The sequence below is a fragment of the Charadrius vociferus genome, unplaced genomic scaffold, assembly GCF_000708025.1.
Source record: "Charadrius vociferus isolate BGI_N301 unplaced genomic scaffold, ASM70802v2 scaffold163, whole genome shotgun sequence".
Taxonomy (NCBI): Eukaryota; Metazoa; Chordata; class Aves; order Charadriiformes; family Charadriidae; genus Charadrius; species Charadrius vociferus.
In genome coordinates this window covers 15,633,200-15,640,924 of record NW_009648332.1, presented here as the reverse complement: position 1 = coordinate 15,640,924, position 7,725 = coordinate 15,633,200, and positions in this window count along the sequence as shown.

The following is a 7,725-nucleotide window of genomic DNA, read 5'->3' as shown; positions in this document are numbered from 1 at the left end:
GCCTCGGCCCCCGCCAACGTCGTAATTTTCTCTGTCGCCCTCTGCTTGGCGCCTCCTGCTGTGCGGGGCTCCGGGCAGTCGCATCCCCGGGGGTCGTGGGTGTGTGTCTTTGTGCAGGTGTACAGTGTGATTCCTGAGTGTGAATTACGAACGCCATGTAAACGTGGAGACCATACGAAATAAACCTCTAAGAGAGATTTTGATGTAGGTTTTGCCACACTGTCTTTTTTTAATTTCTTTTTAGGGCCCTGAGAGGAGCTGCCAAGATTGCCTTTAGACAGAGGGTGGGATGCGTTGTCACCTGTGTAAGTCCAGGAAAACAATCCCAGAGCCACATCAGGTACAGTGGGAGATAGCAGCCAGCCTTCTCCTACTAAACCGGTTATACTTGCATAGGTGCTTTTTCCAGCAGAGTTAATAACAGTTCTCCAAGCTGAGCTATACCAGCAAAAACACCCATGCCAGCATAACTGTATTTACACTGGATCTTCCCCTGTGGTCATATCCCTCAGAAAGACCTGGTATTGTGTATGAAGTAGCTGTACTTTCTACAGGAAGTGGCCAGTTCTATATTTAAAGGCTGTATTGATGCAATGGTTAACACTGAAATGACAAAACTATTTCTCTGAGCAAACTCAAATGCAGATCAAAATGCGGCTAGAATCAATGTATCTATTTTTAATCTAAAAAAGGTTTCCATACAGGCTTTTAAAAATATTTGAATACCTTTGAATGTTGTGCTCTTGTTATTGTAGTATAAGAGTGTGCATAGGTCAGTCCATCTATCGAGTATTCCTATTTCTTTCAAATATGTCTGCCTGGAGTAGCAGAGCTGAAGCTGCAGTTTGGTGAGAGGTAATATCTCTTTCTTTATTGTGAATCACCACATATATTTTTCGTTCTCACTCCCTCTCCCCATCCTTGGTATCATCAGGCATTTTGGTGCAAGTTTATGTTTTGGTGTAAAAGCCGGACGCTCAAAACATGAAATTGTTCACATTTTCTAGAGCACTAGAGTCAGGACTACTGAATCTAGTTCTCTGGCACTTGTTCTTGGACACATCAGTAACCTCCCTGCTTTAAAATATCTACTGTAAATTAGCGTTTTGGGGGAAAAAATCATGAACTGTTTAAAGTGTTCCTGATCCTCGGGAAGATACAGAGCAGAACCACAGGGCATTAATAAATTCATCTTGTTTTATAAGATGAATGTTTGTACAAATACCTTGGTTTTTAAATCTTAGATACTTTGGCAGTAGGTAAACGTGAGAACCTAAAAAGAGGTAGTTTCTTTATCAAAGTAAACTTTTTCTGTTCAAATCATTACAATAATGAAAATGTCTGGAAGTTTTCAGGTTTACTGAATCTGTAAAATAGAGTTTTACTGCTACTTTTAATCTTTTAATCTGTGCAGAGGTCAAGAATGCTGATAGATCTACGCATTTCTTTGAAAGTCCTCTTCCCTCCCAAGTTTAGGTTGGTTATACCCTTACACAGAACTAGCTACCTAATATAGCCTAGCTTTGTTTACATACAGTGTCCATCCATTTGGGCCATGCTGACCTTTGTTGTTTGCATGACTGCGTGACTTGTGTTCTGCTATGTTTGTCTTCCGCAGTGTCCTTATCCCACTTTTTGAGGCTAGTCAATACCACGTCCTATTACGTATTTTATTTCTCTTCTAACTTGTTCGTAAATAATTTCACATACACCTATCATCTCCTAAGAAACTTGTTTCATGCATCCAGTCCTCCACTGTTTCTCTACTGCCTTACTGCCTCCACTCTTGAATGTTGCTTTTTTTTTCAGAATAACTTTGTTAGCACGGTTGATAAATGGGCACTTAGTTCAAAACATGAGGTTTTTATTGATCCATTTCATCAGTTTCCAACAACACTCATGGCTAAGCATATCCTCGATAAAATCACCCACACTGATCGAGTGCTTTTGTGACAAAAGCTCCTTCTTTGTTCTACAGTTTGAGATCTGCTGCATTTCAATACTTTATACATTGCAACCATTTTGTTTTCTTGGTATTCTTGGTACAAGTCAACTGTGAGAGTTTTCCAAGGTAGCAAATAACAGCAACATTAATTCAAATGTATCTCAAATGTAAAAGTTAGAGGCGGAAATGTAGCTGGGAAGAAAACAAAGAGTACCACGTTGGTCATCTCTATTAATCATAGAATAGTTTGGGTTGAAGGGACCTTTAAAGGTCATCTAGTCCAACCTCCCTGGCAGTGAGCAGGGACATCTTCAACTAGATCAGGTTGCTCAGAGCCCTGTCCAATCTGACCTTGAATGTTTCCAGGGATGGGGCATCTACCACCTCTCTGGGGAACCCATGCCAGTGTTCCACCACCCTCATTGTAAAAAATGTCTTCCTTATATCTAGTCTGAATCTACCCCCTTGCCCTATCGCAACAGACCCTGCTAAAAAGTCTTCCCCCATCTTATAAGTGCCCTTTAAGTACTGAAAGGCCACGATAAGGTCTCCCCAGAACCTTCTCTCCTCCAGGCTGAACAACCCCAACTCTCTCAGCCTGTCTTCATAGGAGGTGCTCCAGCCCTCTCATCATCTTCGTGGCCCTCCTCTGGACATGCTCCAGCAGGACTGTGTCTTTCCTGTGGTAAGGGCTCCGGAGCTGGTCATAGTACTCCAGGTGGGGTCTCACCAGAGCAGAGTAAAGGGGCAGAATCACTTCCCTTGACCTGCTGGCCACACTTCTTTTGATGCAGCCCAGGATTCAGTTGGCCTTCTGGGCTGCGAGTGCACATTGCCAGCTTATGCCCATCTTTTCACCCACCAGTACCCCCAAGTCCTTCTCCTCAGGGCAGCTCTCAATCCCTTTATCCCCCAGCCCGTATTGATACCGGGGGTTGCCCTGACCCACATGCAGGAGCTTGCACTTGGCTTTGTTGAATCTCATGAGGTTTGCACTTGAGCCCACTTCTCGATCTTGTCCAGGTCCCTCTGGATGGCATGTGCATGTAGTTTCTCTGAAGAAGCAAGATCAAATTTACAGCTGTGCTTTTAATGTGGTCCGTGGTATGGTTCAAACTTCTTACTAGCTACGTAAGAACATCCATAGAAAGCAAGCTATTTAAACTAGAAAGTGCACTCTGGAAGACTGAAGCCTGTAGGAAGAAAAATGCGTATTTACTATTAAAGCTATAAAACCCTATAATGGACATCAGGAAACCTCAGAAGAGCAAGTGTTAGGCTGTGATCCCATGTCTGAAGTGTTAAGCAGCAGAGCTTAACTGCCTAAGCAGTTCTTCAATTCCACAATTACCAAAAAAAAAAGTCTGCTTAATAAAGAGCAGTAATAAAATTGCTAATCAGTTCAGATTCTCAAGTCATGTCCTCAGTCAGTCTTGATTTTAGCCAGTTGAGTTTTAAGGAGTGAGTCAAAGTCAGGAATATAAGAAATTGTTATGGTGTGAATATTTTGTCCCACTAATTGTTATGTGAATACTTTTTTTTTTTTTTTAAATGGAGTCTAGATTAACAAATAAGAAGATGCTTTTATTTGGTTTCTCTCAGAACAGGAAGAACCTGTATTATTTGCTGTTGGCACTTGGCATAAAACACCCAAGTATATTCTGAGAACAGCATATCATCTAATAATTAAATGAAAAATCACGTTGTTTATTGTAGGTCCAATGTAACATATATTCATATCAGGGAGAGCAATTTACAAATGTTGTGAAAGGTGGCAGAAGAATGAGATTAATTTATGTATGTTGAGATAAGCTGTAAAATGCAAACTGTACCATGTATGTTAGTTAAGTTTGAAGGTAATTTGTATAGTGCTGGTCTCCATTCTGTAGACTTGCACTTGCTTAATTTTTAAGTCCATATAAATTCAGTAAGATTGTTCACTTGTTTAATGTTAGGTATTATGATATTTGAAAACTTAATAACTAGTGGAGCAAGAAGGACAGTTCCAGGGATTGATGTGGTCTCTTCTGTGAAATCTGTGTTATCTCTTAGGTATATCTCTTAGTTGTAGAATTTGGCATGGTTTGCAGGGAAAGTAATGAACTGCTTTATTAATGCAGTCATCAACATTAAATGATAAGGTTTTGTCATTCTACTGAAGTCCTATACCCAAGTATTAGTTTGTTACTTGATTTTTTAACAGAAGGAAATTAAACATCTGAAGTTGAGCTACATTTAATTATGTATCAGTTCATATTTGTATATGAATAATGATATGGGCTATTCCCAGTGACAGCCTCATCAATACAGCTAATATCAACCAAATGGAAGCATTATATGTTTAATCACTTCATAAAACTTGAAACTCCAGTGTGGGTGAAGTGATGTGGATACGGTATCAGCCACTCAAAACCCATAAGCCTCCACCTCCATGAAACATATGCTGATTATAACACAGGTTTGATCTTCAGAATGGGGCCAACAGGGTGAAATTGAAATGGACATAAACTTTCTTTGATCTGCAGAACACAAAGAGAAGACATGCTTCCATTTCTTTGTACCTCCTGTGTTCTCTTCTTGTTCTTGCCCTTTTCTGATGCACCTCTTGCATGCTCCTCAGGTGATTAGGATGTTACAGGAACTTAAGATGTGGGAAGGTACTCTTTCTGAGCAGAAAGTAAAATTTGGGAATAATGTGGGGAGAAGAATATAAGGGGTGTGTAGAGAAAAAGTGCTTAGAGAGCTTAGGATGTACAGAGCATTGGCTTTTAAATATATCGATGCTTGCAAACTTTCTGTGCCATTACTGGCTTACTTCCCCACCATATGGGGATAGGAGTACTTGTCCTAATCTTTATTAATTGACACCGTAACACACGAGAGCTTAATTGCTACACACAAGTCTGCTTTCTCCATTTCCTTGATTTCTGACCACATTTTTTGCTTTATACGCCTGGGTTTTTTTTATGTGACTGTGGTCTGTCCTCTATAAAAACAACTTACCTCTACTTAATACCTCATGCCTTTGCAAAATATGTCAGATCATTTTTTATAAGCACAGCTTATAAATTTAAAAGTCCAGGTGAAAATGTGGAAGTACATAGGAATTACTGTTATCAGACCAGACTCAGAAATTATCTGGTCTCCTGTCTGTACATGGATAGTATCAAATACTCTAAAAGACAGTATAGACTCCACACATCTGTTTCATAGTGGATCTTAGTCTAATTTCACACATTTATGCACTTGTTCTGAAGTACTGTATTTGACATCCATTCTAAGTTTTGCTTGTTTGAAATCCATTCTAATTTTTGCTGTCATTAAGTGTTATAATTACTCATATTCTGCTGGTCCAGAAAACACATCTAATATTTCAGATGAGAGCAAACCACTGATTTGTAGAAAGCGTTGCATTTTACTTTACTTACTGTTTTCATTTGCTTTTTCTGTTAGTTGGTTTCTGGTTTTGACTGTTTCACAGAAAGATGTCTTCACTGAGCTGTCCCTATTGATGCTTAGAATACTGATATTCCTTTTGTGAGTCCATGTCGTTGGACAATCTGTGTGAAATAAATACAGAATTAGATTTTTTCCTCCAAAATGCACTACTCTGCATTTCTTAACAGTCAGTGTCAGTTAGCATTTTGTGCTTGCCTACCTTGTTTGGACTAGGTGAGTGGGTAGAAAAATGTTAACTGAAACTAAATGAACAAGCTAAACAGGCTTGTTCAGTTTTTTCCTGAAGTGAATCACAGCTCAGTTTGATCTTGACACCTTTTGGTGATCTGAAAGCCAAGGTATTTCACTGTTCAACATTTATTTCTAGCTTATCTCAAACACTGAGGACCTTGACAGGCTTGAGAGGTGGGCCTGTGCAAACCTCATGGAGTTCTGCAAGGCCAAGAGCAAGGTCCTGCATGAGGGTTGGGGCAATCCCAAGCACAAATACAGGCTGGAGGATGAAGGGACTGAGAGCTGCCCTGAGGAGAAGGACTTGGGGGTGTTAGTTGATGAGAAGCTAGACATGAGCCAACAACGTGTGCTTGCAGCCCAGAAGGCAAGCCAAATCCTGGGCCGCATCAAAAGAAGTGTGGCTAGCAGGTCAAGGGAGATGATTCTGCCCCTTTCCTGTGCTCTGGTGAGACCCCACCTGGAGTTCTGTGTCCAGCTCTGGAGTCCTTAGCACCTGAAAGACATGGACCTGCTGGAACGTGTCCAGAGGAGGGCTATGAAGATGATGAGAGGGCTGGAACACCTCTTCTATGAAGACAGGCTGAGAGAGTTGGGGTTGTTCAGCCTGGAGAAGAGAAGGCTCCAGGGAGACCTTACAGCAGCCTTCCAGTACCTAAGGGTGCCTACAGGAAAGATGGGGAGGGACTCTTTATCCGGGAGTGTAGTGATAGAACGAGGGGTAATGGTTTTAAACTGAAAGAGGGTAGATTTAGATTAGATATAAGGAAGAAATTCTTTATAGTGAGAGTAGTGAGACACGGGAACAGGTTGCCCAGAGAGGTTGTGGTTACCCCATTCCTGGAGGTATTCAAGGCCAGGCTGGATGGGGCTTTGAGCAACCTGGTCTAGTGGGACGTGTCCCTGCCCATGGCAGGGGGGTTGGAACTAGGTGATCTTTAATGTTCCTTCCAACTTGAACCATTCTACAATTCTATGATTGTATTGTTTTGTTAGATACATAAAATAGAAGACAAGGAGTCATTGATGTTAACTTCCTATCATATTTAGAATAACACGTAGTTAAAACACTTCTCCCTTTTTCATTAAAAAGTGAGAAAACTGAAGGAAGTTTTTAAGGAACATTTTACTGAAAAGGCATTCATGAACAGTACAATGAATCTTTGCAAAGTCAAAGTCTCAAGTTTGTTGTCTTAATTCAGTATTTTAAACAAATGCTTTTAAAATAGGTTTACAACTTACTCCTGTTTCCTAGGTAGAGCTGTAATTCTTTTACTGAGATTGGCCCCCAGTTCCCTTATAAGTAGTGCTTTTCGGCTGTTTATATCTTTGCTGATTTATAGCTTTGCTGATATATAATGATGCAAACTGAAAGTTGGCAGAAATTTTCTGCCTCAGCTTGGATATTAATTTCTTTAATAAATGATGTCATGCCAGCATAGTCACATTATTTCCGAGAATGAAACAATGGAAAAATAAATTACTTTCAATATATTAAGAAAACATAACAAGCTTTTAGGTCGTTGCGCTTTATCACCATGCTTTGCAGTGCAGAGTCAAATTTGGCAGAGACTAGTTTATACCAGAGAGACGTAACTTCTGAAAAAAAGTTGTCATTATCACTGTTCATGCTATGGTTCCTTCTTATTCCAGGTGATGAAGCTTGAATTGTTGTAACTGCTCAAAAAGGAATCATATCCCTCTGTCATACTTGGTCAAGAGATATCAAACATTAGGTTTAAACCATAACAACTTCATCAGACCCATCTTTCTGTTTTCCAGGAGCTATGGCCAGAAATATATATTATGATGATGTGTTCTTTAAACAAAACATACTTTGTTTTAACATTGGTAATGTAGAAAGGATGCTAATATAACAGAACAAGGATTTTAATACATTCTGTGTGCAGATATATTTGCTTAGTTAATCACTGGAAAGATCAGTAGTGAGGGTGCAATTTTGAGACTCGGCACAACTCTTCTCCCTGTTGGATATTCCTGGAAATTACTGTCTCCTACTTGCTCTCACTATGGGGACTTTTAAACTATTTGGTACTTTCTACATATTAAACTTCTATCCTCAGCAAGTA